Below are 14,168 nucleotides of genomic sequence, written 5' to 3'. Positions count from 1 at the left end.
TAAAACAGCAGAAATTTATTTTCTCACAGCACTGGAGAATAGAAGTTCAAGACCAGTGTCACAAGGTTGGTTCTTTCAGAGAGCTCTGAGGCAGAGTCTGTTACATGCCTCCTCCTAGTTTTTGGAGGTTTCTGCAATCCTTGGCATTCCTTGGCTTGTAGATGCATCACTCCAATCTGCCTCCATCTTCACATGGCTGTCTTCCCTCTGTGTATGTTTGTGTTCAATTTCCCTTCTATCAGGACACCAGTTACTGGATTAGGGACCATACAAATCCAATATGGCCTCATCTTAACTTGATTACATCTGCAAAGACTATTTCCAAATAAAATCACCTTCACAGGTTTTGGGTAGATATGAATTTTGGGGACCATCATTCAACTCAATATGGACACTAACTTAGGAAAGCAGAATCAAGAGGTGGGAAGAGAGAAGCTTAGTGATGACTTATCAGTTCCTGAACACAATTAGTCTTGGTGAAGTAAGCTTCATCCTGGACTTTTCAGATATGCGAGCCAAAACACTGCCTTTTCCCTAAGGTAGTTTGGGTTTGATTTCCAGCACCTGAATTGGAAAAAGCCCTGACTGATACAGAGGTACATAGAAAACCCAAATTAAGTAGGCTGGGGTTTTAACAATGGACCAAATGCAGTAAGAAAATGTCTCCTCCCTCTATCCCTTCTTCCTATAAATATGCCATTTTCAGGACATCATGCTGATCTTGAGTCCTCCTGGTAGGAAAGCTGTCTAATGAGAGGGTTTACCACTTTATTTACTTCTGTCTACTTGGATAAATAAGAGGTAATAGTACCAGAAGATCCACAGTCCAGATGTTTAGGACTCTAGGTAGAAAAGGTTGTAGCTCAAAGGAAAGAGGTCCTTGGGGGTCTAAGTTTGGTCATTAAGAAAGGATTTGGGGAGAGGGAACACTTTCAGCTAGGCCTGGAAGGACAGGGCAGATGTTAATGAGGAACAGAGTGTGGAGGGAACATCTAGAATGTACTTGGTATCCTCCTAGGCGGATGTGTGGACTGGACAGGCAGAGGCAGGGAGGTGAGTTCTAATTGGTGATGAGGAGATAAGGGCGGAGATAAAAAGTCCATGGGCCAGGAGATGCCTAGGAAGCCAGGTCCTGTTTTGCGGGCTCAAAAAAGAGCAAAAAAGAACTGTTATCTCCCATCCACCCTGACTCCAGCTGAACTAAGATGTGGGGCCCCTGGCTCAGGCACTCAATGATGGGGTTTGCTGCACTGTGGGTTCATGTGGCTAATCTGTGTTTTAACAGTGCTGTGGTTTGAGTTTGTCTGTTCCTTTAGGGGCTTCTAATTGTAGATGTCAGAAATTTGGGAGTTGTTGAAATCTTTCTCTTTTGCCTGTTACTATTATGCAAGCTAAGGTCTGATTCTAGTACCTCCATCCTTGATTTTTTTCCCCTATCCCTCCAAATACCCTGACTCTGCTGACCCTTCTCAAGGGCTTGCAGGAGAGAGAAGCAGGAAAGGGGATGAATTTGCCAGCTGGGGTCTTTGTCTGGTATTTGGAGCATCCTGTTTGTGGGCCAGGGAAACTAACACTGAAGTCTCGCCAGGGTCTCTGCCTCCAACTTCCACCTCACAGGCTGCTTCCTGCCAGATTCCCTCAGGGATTTCTCTTAGGGTTAGAAATGATTGTGACTGTTGGTGAAGGGTTCTATCTCTCGGTGATCTCTTTGTCCACGGCAGCCTGGATGTTCTTGGCTACCTGGAGGCCGGACTTGATAGCTGTGTCTATCCAGGCGTGGGGCAGGCAGGTGTGCTCGCCAGCAAAGTGGATACGGCCCTCTGGCTGGAAAAGTTGCTGTGAATAGTCCACAAACTGATAGGGTGTGAACTCAGTAAAGGCGCCCATGAAGAGAGGGTCCAGAGACCAGCGCTTGACCACAGAAGAAGGGCACATGCGCCGCAGCTCCTCCTTGGGAATCTGGTGCACCGCCGCCAGGTCCCTCAGGACGATATCCACCACCTGGTCCCGCTGCATGGATATGAAGAAGAGGGAGTCTTTGTCCACGGTGTAGGAGGCCAGCAGGACGCCCTTGCCGCTGGGGAGGCGGTGGCTGGGGTAGTAGATGTAGCGGGAGGGCAGGTCGGTAATGGAGACCCCGCCCTGGATGCCGTCCCGCTCCCAGAAGGACTCGTTGCATGCCAGAACCACCTTGGTGGCGCTGGTATAATGCACTGAACGGAGCGCGTCCATCTTGTCTTGGGAGAGCGGGGGCTCAAAGGTGATGAGATGCGTCGCCTTGGCTGAGGCGGAGATGATGACAAAGTCTGCGGTGAGGGTGTGCAGGGGAGAGTTGGTTTCTCCCATCCGGTAGGAAATCCGAACCTCAGGCCCATCTCTTACTACCTTCTCCACTTTGGAGCCCAGACGGATGGTGCCAGGCTTCAGGCTGGCGTTAAGGGCTTTGGGAAGCTGGTCAAAGCCACCGGTGATCTCGGAAAAGCTGTAGTGGTGAAGAGAGGGAAGGAGGAGGAGGGGAGTGTGGGAGGCACAAAGTCAGTCTGCTGAGTTGCCAGCAGCGATCCCAGTCCAAAAAGGGAGGAAACGGGCCTCCTGCAGTATGTGGTGGATACTTCATGCGTGCTCAGTCGTGTCTGACTCTTTTGTTACCCCACGGACTGTAGCATACCAGTTTCCTCTGTCCGTGGAATTCTCCAGGCAAGAATACTGGAGTGGGGTGCCACTTCCTTCTCCAGGGGATCTTCCGCACCCAAAGATGGAACCTCTGTTTCTTGGGTCTCTTGCATTGCAGGCAGATTCTTTACCATTGAGCAACCGGGGAAGTCTGTGCACTTCACACATCTCACCTTAACTAGCCTCTGTGAGGGAGGGTTCATTGCTTACTTTTATAGTCTGGAAAATGAACACCCAGAAAAAAGGGACTTTCTCCCAATGACATGTGCAATCTAGCAGAAAAACCCATGGCTTCAGCCACCATGCAATTCTGCATCCCAGGAGGCATCCTGCAGACCTACGTGTTCCAGCCCTTGCCCAGCTTGTGTGAATCTGAGTTGCATGACTTCTCTGAGCCTCAGCCTCCTCACTGGTAACATGACTCTGAATTATAGTGCCCTACCTTCCAAGTGATCATAGCATTAAATGTGATCATCCTTGGAAAATGCTTAGCATAGCACCTGGCACATAGGAACTACTCAGTAATCAAAGTCCCCTTTCTCTGTTCTGCGTGTTTGAGAAAGGGGCAGACTCAAGGTCTGGTCCAGATCAGCCTTACTCATTACTTGTGAAGATCATGTCCATCCGAAGGGACTCCAGAAGGGACTTGTAGTATCCAGCATCCTCATTCATCACATCCCTGATCATCTTTACTCCTCTTTGGCTCAGCATCCCTTCCTTCAGCAGGTAAGCCTGCTGGATGGAAGCATCAGATAGAGGACACAGTATGTAGGAAGGGCCTCAGTAGGGGCCTGGGGTAGGCAAGGTTGAAGCAGGGGTGAGGGGACTCCAGGGAGGTGAAGCCTTGGGCACTGGGAGAAGGTCCTGGTGGGAGGGGACAATCCCAGGGGTCTAGGTTGAGCACAGACCCCCTTTCATCCCTATCTTGGGACTTTGCCTCACTCACCTTGGTGGAGTAAGAATCATAAAAGGACATCAGGTGGCTGCAGTTTAATTCTTTCAGGCTTTTGAGCTGTAGAGAAGAGCAAGGGGTAGCAACTTGAAAGTCACAGAGCCAGAGGCGGGACTTCTGGGTTCTCTGGATGATTCTGTGAAGAGGGTGGGGACTAAGAGGAAGTAGATGGAAGGAAAAGGGGGAGGGAGTTTCCACCTCCTAAATTTTCTCTTTCCCCCCAGATATCTCCTTCATTTAATTTAAAGGTGAAGACATTTACTTCAATCCAGGAAGACTGATTCATTACCAAGGATTGGATTACCGGCTGATTCCCCTTCCTTCTACTGCTTAACCAAGGAATGGATGATTAGTCCACACGGGACAGAAGAGATGGAGCTGGGCACTAGGGCTCGGGTGGCAACGTTCTTAGGGGGTGTTAAAAGGAAAATAGACCAATGATAAGAGTATCAGGTAGGAGTAAGGTGGCCTGATGGATGGTCACCTAACTTGCAAGGTGACTTTTGGCCAGACCTGTTTTTTCCTGACCCTGGGGTGGCAGCGGGGGGAGGTGGGGAGAGGGAGGAGGCAGGAGTCACCTTGCCAATGGACTGGTAGAAGAGATTTATAGCATTCTTGCCCTTTTCTCTTGGATTCATGGAATAGCCTAGAAGCTCTGGGTTGGCCTTAACCTCCCCGGCGCGGTAGCGTTTTCTGTTGATGAGGAACCAGGTGTTGTCATGGTACTGGAGGAACTTGTTTAGCTTCAGGCCCAGCTTCCTGACATAGGTGTGGACCAACCTGGAACAGACACAGGCTCAACATGGCCCTCATCCATGTGACACCTCTTTCCTGCTTACCTCACAGTAGAAACTGTTTCCAGGAAAACCAGTTTCTTCGTGTGCCCAAGGAGCCCAGACCGACTGCCGCCTCATCTCTAACCTTGCCTTCTCTTACTGCTGCATTGGTTCTTTTTCTCCTATTTTTGCACTGAGGGAGACAGGGAGTAGGTTTTCCCCATGACTGAAAGAAGGCCCTTAAGGAAATCCCAGCATATAGAGCTCAACTACAGAGCCCAAGACATCTTGTTTCAAGCAGAATTTAAAATTCCATTTCTAAGTAAGCTTTAAAAGTGAAAGTGTTAGTCGCTCAGTTGTGTCCGACTCTTTGCAACACCTTGGACTGTAGCCCACCAGGCTCCTCTGCCCATGAAATTCTTCAGGCAAGAATACTGGAGAAGGTATTCTTGGGGATTGTCCCGACCCAGGTTCTCCTGCCTTGCAGGCATATTCTTTACCATCTGAGCCACCAGAGAAGCCCTAAGTAAGTTTGAGGCCATATCTAAAGACTCCTACTTTGGGCTGCTACTGTTAATTTTTGGTTTGGTTTAGGATAGTGTTTGTAGGGAAATCTTGGGTTTAGTTTCCACTTAAGGCAAAAAATGAGGCATGTGGTGGGGCACCAGGCAAAGGATCTTTTTGTCTTACAAGCCCCAGAACTGGGGGCCAGGTTGTCTTCCAGATTCTGATTTAGAAATTGAGCATATACTTTGGTGCCAGGTACTCCCTTGATTTTGAGGAGCTTTGTCACTTCCTCCTAGGAGAACCTTAAGTCAGTCACTTAATATCTCTGAGCCCAATTTCTTGATTTGTAAATAGGAAAAATAAGAGTATTACATTGTAGGGTTGTGAGAGTCAAATGAAATAATGCACATATAGTACTTAGCACAGGGCCACGCACATAGTAGGTGTCCGCGAATGACAGCTACTATTATTATTATTTATTTTATAGCTTAAAATAGTATCTGGCCTCCCTGGTGGCTCAGACTGTAAAGAATCTGCCTGCAATGCAAGAGACCTGGGTTGGATCCCTGGGATTGGGAAGATTCCCTGGACAAGGGAATGGCTATCCCCTCCAGTATTCTTGCCTGGAGAATCCCATGGACAGAGGAATCTGGCAGGTTATAGCCCACAGGGTCATAAAAGAGTCGGACAACAAATGGTCATTATTAGTTTGGGATCTTCCACTTTCTGTATCACCCTAAGCTCCGAGCCTTGATCATCTCTGTCAGCTGGGGGACCAGACTTGCAGGATTGAATCGCATGAGACAGTGAGTCTGAAAGGGATCTGACACAGTGGCAGCAGCCCATCCTCTACTCCTCTTAATTCTTCCTCCTTGCCTTTTGCTCCATCCCTGTCCTGAGACTTACCTGTGGGACTTTGGGATTCGCATGGGCCCCAGTTCATAGTACCAGCCCTCCTTCTCGTTCCTGAATGTCATCACTCGACCCCCGACGTGGTTGCTGGCTTCCAGGATGGTTACCTAGTATCCAGGGAGGCTGCTGTCACTCCCAGAGTCATCTACTCCCTTTTCCCACCTGGCCTGGCCACAGGTTCTATTCTAGAATTCCCACTGGTAGGTCCCTGAATGTGCAGGATAACCAAACTGGGCAGAGTGGGGTTTTCTCCCAGAGGGACCTGAGTAATGTAGGTGATGCAGAAGGGCTCCAGGGTTGCAGGGGTCAGAACACCTCTTGGCCCTTTCTGGCTAGCATAGCCCTTCTCTACTTTTATTTCCAAAAGAACACAAGTTGCAGTTAAGTCTCAGGGGATGCAGTTTTTTGAGGAACAATAACTAGGGGCTAAGAGCCCCAGTGGGTTATGCTCAGTTGTCTAAAGGTTGGCTGTAACCCCACTCCTTTTTTTTTTCACCCAACGAAGTAAAGTGGAGGTGAATGATTGAGGCCCCTCCCACACCAGCTTACCTGATGGCCCGCATCTTGCAGGGCCTTGGCCGCGGTCAGCCCTGACATGCCAGCTCCCACCACCACTATGCGCTTGGGCACTGGGGAGGTGTGGAGGCCCTCCTGGGCTGTGACAAGGATAGACTCATATTCAGGGTCGTGGAAACACTTAGCCAAGTCCTCATAGTAGCCAAGGCAGCTGGGAGTGGCCAAGAAAAGCCCCAGGATCAGGATTCCTGGGGCAGAGAAAGGAATGGGGGCTGGGGCTGTGCACCCTGCCCTACCTGTCTGTGTCTGTCATCCTCGTCTGTGTGGATGAGTGGGAGTGGTAAGGTCAGGAGTGTCTGTCCACTGTGCACTTGCAAACATGCATTTGTGGTTGTAAGGTCAGGAGTGTCTGTCCAATGTGTGCTTGCAAACATGTGTTTGTGGTTGTGTCTGTGTCTGTGTTGTGTGGGATATGAATGATGTGTGAACTATGCTAGCTTTAGTTATGTGGGTGTGAATGTTCACGTGTGTGGGTGTGATTGGAAAATCCTGGTTGTGTGCAGCTTCCTATTGGAGGGTAAATGTGCCTGCTTCTGATGGTGAGTGTGTGTGTATGAGGTTGTCTATGATAAAATTGCTGTGGTTGCGAGTCTGGGTCATTGCCCTGTGTAACTGTGCATTGTTTGTGATTTTATGTGAAATGAGTATGTTGTGGAACAGTGTAGGTACCCGAGTAAATGTGTGGGTGAATCTGTGCAGAAAAGTGAGAGATGTTGTAGAAATAGTGCACGTTGGCCTGTGCACTGAGGAGGGAGAATGATATGTATGCATTTGCTTGAGTTTCAGAGAGAATTTGGTTGCTTGTGTTCTTTGTTTGATTCCCTGTGTGTGTTTGAGCATGAGGTGGGACTGGGGAGCCTGAGGGTGTCTGTATTCTTTGGAAATGTGTGCATTTGTGAGAGGGTGTGTGTGTGTGTGTGTGTGTGTGTGTGTGTGTGTGTGTAGCACAGTTCTCTTCGGGGAAGGGGAGTAGGGGAATTATGACCACTTTCTCAATGACTACTCATGCCCCACAGGAACTTGCTAGTCCTGTTGTTCTTCTCCAGCCTCACAGTATTTTCTTCAAAACATTCTATGTTTTCTAATGTGCAGTCAAGATTGAAAACCATAGTTAATACATAACATAAGTCCAGAGTGACTTGGTTTTCTCCTATACAAATAACTATTCTGATGTACAGAGATATTCCCCTAAGAGTCTGAAACCCTGGAAGAGAGTCTGTGTGGTTTCCTTGGTGCCACTTGCTCTAAAAGGAACAGCCAGGAGCTGTGGCACATGGAGTGCCCCCTCACTCGCTCTAGGTTTTTTGGCGGGTGAGAATCCCCTTAGTCCAGTCTTTGTACTGGCAGCACAGCTGAAGCTCTCAGAAGAGAAGGGGTCTTCAGGGGCCACCCACTGAGGAGGAGCAGAGACCCCGCTGGTTCCCAGTGCAGGCCATTCCCAATGCTAGAAGGGCCTTCTGAAGGGGCGACTTCTCAGGAAAGAGGAGAGGAGTGACCATGCCCCGTGGGACAGAGCGTCAAGCCTCCCAGCAGCCCCACCAGGCCTACCTCAACCTCTGAAATCCATTCTCCACCTGGGACAGGTTTTCCCATCTCCCTGTGTGATTTCCATTCTGTCTCAGTCCCCATGACCTTCCCCTTGAGTGGACCCAACCTCCAAATGCATTCTCTAGATCTGTATCTATCCTCTTGACTCACTTTCAACACCTTGACCTACTCATAGCCCCTGACCTAGCTCCCGTCCCATCTCATACCCACCCCTCTTTCCCTAGCCTGGCCCTATGCCCAGACTCCCTCTTGGACCCATTTCACCCTCCCCCCAGCCACCCCCCACTCCACAATCTAGCTCTTCTGCCCTGTTTCAGCATCCAATACCTCCTTCCTCAGGTGCCTCTCCCTCAGATTCAGAGGAGGGACCCTCCTTACCTCTCATCTTGACCATGGCCCTGCAGCTCAGGCTGAGTCTGGTACAACTCTCCCTCTCTTTAAGAGGAGCCAGCTCCACCCAGCAGTCACTGGCCTCATCCCATTAGGCTACCCTAGGGGCCAATTGGCTGGGCCAAGCAGAAAAACCCTGCCCTCAAGGCCTGGCTGTCAGGTAAAGATGATTGTGGTGACTCAGTCCCCCCCACCTCCCCGCATCTTCTGCATCCCTATATTCCTTCTGGCCCATCTCCCTTCCTAGGGAAAGCCCCTTCTCCCAGCTCAGATCACAGTCATTGACGGGAAGGGGTTGTGGATGCCAGGTGGGCCATCCCAAACTTGATGGGATCATCTCCCAGGAAGGGGTAAGGATTGGGAATGAACCTCTGGGCTGGTTTGGAAATCCAGAGTCTCGGTTCCCAGCACAGGCCAGACCTCCTGACTGCTCTCACTAGAGAATGTTCCTGTTCCGCTGCTGTCTCACTGCGGAGACTTCTGCTCCAAGGTGAGGATTCTAGCCATGAGTTCCTGTGGGAGGACTGGGCTCTCCCCACCCCTCTCAGGTGTTACCTCTGTGGGCAGGATAGAGTCTCTGGTCTGGCCCATTTGCCGTGGGGAGTGGGCGTTTTCTCCATTCCTCTGGGGCCCCCAGGGCTTCCTTAGGCACAGGCGGGCTTCTCTGGCACTGGAATTGCTTCTCCTGGGGACTCAGGCCAGCTGGCTGTGGTTCCAGCACGAGTCTTTGTTCTCTGTGTACAGTGCAGGGAGAAGGGGCTGGAAACCGTCACAGAGCAGCAGCCTGGGGCTGGGGAGGGGGCTGGAGTATGAGCAGATGTTCAGCAGCTGGGACACAGGACTCAGATCCTGGGCACTAGGGTGGCATTGGAGAAAGGGCACCAGCAATGGAATCAAACAGACTGAGTTCAAATTCTGCTTAGTCATGTTGTAGCTGTGTGTCTTAGGACATATAGTATGCTTCTCTGAGCCTGGGTTTCTTTATCTGTAAAACTGGGTAATAATACTTTCTTCTTTACAGGGTATTTCAAGGATTAAATGAGATGATGTGTGAAGAGCCTGGCATAGGTAGGTACCTAAGCTGGTTTCCTTCTTTCCTTTTGGAGATAGGGTTTGTCACACAACTGCAATAGCTCTAAAAAGAGGTAGTTCCTCCATCACAGAGTTGCTAGCAGTGGCAGATAGAATGATGTTTAAAGGGAAACTGAATTGCTGGGCAGGTCGAGGACTCTTGCTTTCTTGCTCTCATTCTATTGTCGATTCTTTTAAATTTTTAATAGCTTTATTGGATATAATTTATATACCATACAATTCACCCATTTGAAGTGAACAATTCCATGGTTTTTAGTGTATTCACAGAGTTATGCTACTATTACCACAACTAACTTAAAACATTTCCATTATTCTTCAGGAAACTCAAACTGGGGCTCTGTAACAACCTAGAGGGATGGGAAAGGGTGGGAGATGGAGGGAGGTTCAAGAGGGAGGGGACACGTGTACAACTATGGCTAATTCATGTTGATGTGTGGCAGAAATCCAACCAATGCTGTAAAGCAATTATTCTTCAATTAAAAATAAATAAACAAACAAACAAAAAAAGAAATCCCATACACTTTAGCCATCACCCCCCATTCTCTGCATCCCCCTAACCCTAGGGATCCACTATTCTGCTTCCTGCCTCTATGGGTTTGCCTGTTTTGGACATTTCATATAAATGTAATCACACAATATGTGGTCTTTTGTGGCTGGCTCCATTCATTTAACATAACCTCTTTAAGATTCATCCATGTTGCAGCATGTATCAGTACTTCATTTCTTTTCATGGCTAAATAATAGCCATTTCTGGATGGCTCTTATTCCATTTATGACTGAATAATATTCCATTTATACCACATTTTGTTTATCCACTCATCTTTTGGGTTTGACCATCTGGTGTAGTGGGAATTCCTAATAACGTACTTTCTCAGCCTTGAGAAGTTCCACAGAAATAGAATCTGGAAAAACAGCATATATTAAGAAACTATGTTAATAATTATCTTTCACGCTTTTCTTAGAATAATAGCCTTGTTACAAACCCCAAGGCCAGACCCAGAAGGGAGTATGACTGGGATCATGAAAGCATGGACTTTGGAACACTGGGTCGGCGCCAGGCATGAACGCTGCCTACACACTTGCTGATTGTTCTCGAGACTTGCCCCAAAAGGAAATGGCCTGGGATAAAAATAAGGAAATCTGGACTATGTCAGTGTAATCCATGACATTTAGGAGTATGTGGTTGAAACAGAATATGTCTTGAGAAAGATAAGGCCAAAGAAATTCTTGTAGTCTGCATTTAGGAATAAAATCTGGACTCAGAGTGGACTCTGCACCTCAGTCCAGTAGAGGCTGCAGGTCTCCTGACCCACTGCACCAGATTTTGTGTTCTGTTTTCATTCTCGTCGCTCACTCCCAGACCATTAGGGCAACAATCTGGTTTCCCACGTTCTAGCTGTTATACATAGTGTGGCTATAAACATTCTTTTTATGTGGATATAGGTTTTCATTTTTCTTAGGCATACACTTTGGAGTGGAATGGCTGGGTTATGTGTTAGTTCTATGTCTCACCTTTGCAGGAACTGCCAGATTGGTTTCGAAAATGGCTGCACCATTTTACTTTCCCACCAGCAATGAATGAGAGCCAATTTCTTCTCATTCTCCATGACACTTGCTATTATCCGTGCTTTTGATTATAGCCATCCTAGTGGGGGTAAAGTAATATTTCATTGTTTTCTCATTTGTACTTCCCTGATGATAAGTGACTTAAAACTCAACATCCAGAAAACAAAGATTATGGTATCCAGTCCCATCACTTCATGGCAAATAGATGGGGAAACAATGGAAACAGTGCCAGACTTTATTTTCTTGGGCTCCAAAATCACTGCAGATGGTGACTGCAACCATGAGATTAAAGATGCTTGCTCCTTGGAAGAAAAGCTATGACCAACCCAGACAGCATATTAAAAAGCAGAGACATTACTTTGCCACCAAAGGTCCGACTAGTCAAAGCTGTGGTTTTTCCAGTAGTCATGTATGGATGTGAGAACTGGACCATAAATAAAGCTGAACACCAAAGAAATGATGCTTTTGAACTGTGGTGTTGGAGAAGACTCTTGAAAGTCCCTTGGACTGGAAGGAGATCCAATTAGTCAATCATAAAGGAAATCAGTCCTGAATATTCATTGGAAGGACTGATGTTGAAGCTAAAGCTCCAATACTTTGGCCACCTGATGTGAAGAACTGACTCATTTGAAAAGACTCTGATGCTGGGAAAGATTGAAAGGAGGAGGAGAAGGGGACGACAAAGAATGAGATAATTGGATGGCATCACCGACTTGATGGACATGAGGTTGAAAAAGCTCTGGGAGTTGGTAATGAACAGGGAGGCCTGGCATGCTGCAGTCCATGGGGTTGCAAAGAGACAGACATGACTGAGGGACTGAACTGAACTGAACTGATGATCAGTGACCTTGAACATCTTTTCATGTGGTTAATGGACATCTGTATATCTTCTTTGGAGAAATGTTCATTCAGATCCTTTGCCCATTTTTTCATTTGGTTACTTGTGTTTTTATTATTGAATTGTAAGGATTCTTTATTGTAGCTCAGCTGGTAAAGACTGCCTGCAATGCAGGGAAGATCCACTGGAGAAATGATAGGCTATCCACTTCAGTATTCTTGGGCTTCCCTGGTGGCTAAGATGGTAAAGGGTCCACCTGCAGTGTGGGAGACCTGGCTTTGATCCCTGGGTTGGGAAGATCCCCTGGAGGAGGACACAGCAACTCACTCCAGTATTCTAGCCTGGAGAATCCCCAAGGACAGAGGAGCCTGGTGGGCTATAGTCCACGGTGTCACAAAGAGTCCTAGGGGTCATAAAGAGTCAGAAATGACTGAGCGACTAAGCACAAGGGTTCTTTATATTGTAGATAAAATCCTTTTCACATATATGATTTGCAAATATTTCTGGCAGCCCCATTCCATGGGTTGCCTTTTTACTTTCTTGATGGTGTCCTTTGAAGCACAAATGTTTTTAATTTTGAAGAATCCTTATTTTTTCTTTTGTTGCTTGTGTATTTGGGGTCCTAAGAAACTATTGCCTAATCCAAGATCATAAGACTTACCCTTTGCTGTCTTCTACAAGTTTTATATTTTCAGCTGGTATATTGAGGTCTTTACTCCATTTTGAAGTGATATTTGTAAATGATGTGAGGTAGAGTTCCAACTTCATTCTTTTGAACATGACTATTCATTGTCTCAGCACATTTTATTAAAAGGACTATTCTTCCCTCCCTGGCCCTGAAGGGCAGGCAGGCTGCTCTGAGCAGGCGAGGGAGGTGGGGGGAGAGGGGTGGTGGGGTTGGGCTGGCGGCAGGCAGACAACGTGGAACTTCTGCGCTGCCCCCAACTGTGCTGGGAAGAGCATGCAGTCTGACCTGGCCTTCTTCAGGTTCCCGCGGGATCCGGCCAGATGCCAGAAGTAGGTGGTGAACTGTAGGCGAGCAGACTTGGAAGATAAAATACCTAATCAACTAAATAAACATTATCAACCGTGTGCCAAACACTTTGAAACTTCTATGATCTGCAGAACTAGTCCTTAATGGGACCATTCTCCGAGATAATGCAATACCAATAGTATTCGATCTTAGCAGCCATTTGAATAATCCACATAGTAGACACAGAAAACGAGTAAAAAGAATTGAGTAAAGGTGAAATTGAGACACTGAAACAGAAAAAAAGTGATCGTGTTAACGACTCAACTTCTGAATGCCTTTTTAAAAGGCCTTGACCTGTTGATGAAACTTCTGAACAGGAACCAAAACATAAGGAAATAAACAACAGCAATGCTCAAAATTCCAGTGCAGAAGGAGGGGGTAAAGAGCAGGATGAAGACATTTTATCTTTAACTCTTGAAGAGAAGGAAAACAAAGAATACTTAAAATCTTTATCTAAAATTTTGATTCTTATGGGAAAACAAAACATACCTCTGGACGGCCATGAAGCTGATGAAATCCAAGAAAGTCTTTTTATTCCTGATAGCTTTCAAGTGCTGCTAGAGTGCCAGATCAGTTTTGGTGAAGAGGTTCTGAGAAAGCGCTTTGAGACAACAGCAGTTAACACACTGTTCTGTTCCAAAACAGCAGAGATAGATGCTAGAGATCTGTGAGAGCTACATTCGGGAAGAAACCCTCAGGTAAGTGAGAGATTCTCACTTCTTTTTCGTCATCACTGATGTGGTGGACATCACAGGGGAAGAGCACCTGCCTGTGTGGGTGAGGTTTGTTGATGAAGCTCCCAACCAGAGAGAGGAATTTGTAGGCTTTCTGTCTTATGAAGCTGATGCAGAAATTTCACACTATAACAACTGAGAAATGGGGATTAAACATGGAGTACTGTTGTGGCCAGGCTTACATTGTGTCTAGTGGATTTTTATCCAAAATGAAAGTTGTTGCTTCTAGACTTTTAGAGAAATATCCCCAAGCTACACACTCTGCTCCTCTTGTGACTTAAATATGTTGTTGGCAAAATCAGTGCCTGTTATGGGAGTATCTGTCTCATTAGGAACAATTGAGGAAGTTTGTTCTTTTTTCCATCAATCACCACAACAGCTTTTAGAGCTTGAAAGTGTAATTTTTGTCCTCTTTCAGAACAATGAAGAAAGGGGAGAAGAACTGAAGGAAATTTGCCATTCTCAGTGGACAGGTAGGCATGATGCTTTTGAAATCTTAGTGGACCTCCCACAAGCCCTTTTTTTAAGTTTAGATGGCATAAATATTGATACAAATGTTAGATGGAATAAC

At 46.9% G+C, this 14,168-nt stretch overlaps 1 protein-coding gene across 16 annotated transcripts in view; it reads left to right on the top strand.

Annotated features, from left to right (window-relative positions):
* Positions 1-14,168, top strand: part of OR13P13 (olfactory receptor family 13 subfamily P member 13) — a 217,358-nt gene that overhangs the window by 70,014 nt on the left and 133,176 nt on the right. For 8 of the 16 annotated variants that reach the window (XR_003034092.2, XR_003034091.2, XM_059884647.1 and 5 more), the window contains 2 exons: positions 9,356-9,402; positions 14,016-14,070. The gene's annotated coding sequence lies outside the window, so the exon portion shown is untranslated. The other 8 variants (XM_059884636.1, XM_059884637.1, XR_001498250.3 and 5 more) reach the window with 6 other exon arrangements.

Source organism: Bos taurus, chromosome 3 (genome assembly GCF_002263795.3).
Source record: "Bos taurus isolate L1 Dominette 01449 registration number 42190680 breed Hereford chromosome 3, ARS-UCD2.0, whole genome shotgun sequence".
Classification (NCBI taxonomy): Eukaryota; Metazoa; Chordata; class Mammalia; order Artiodactyla; family Bovidae; genus Bos; species Bos taurus.
This window is presented reverse-complemented; position numbering and strand designations above follow the sequence as displayed.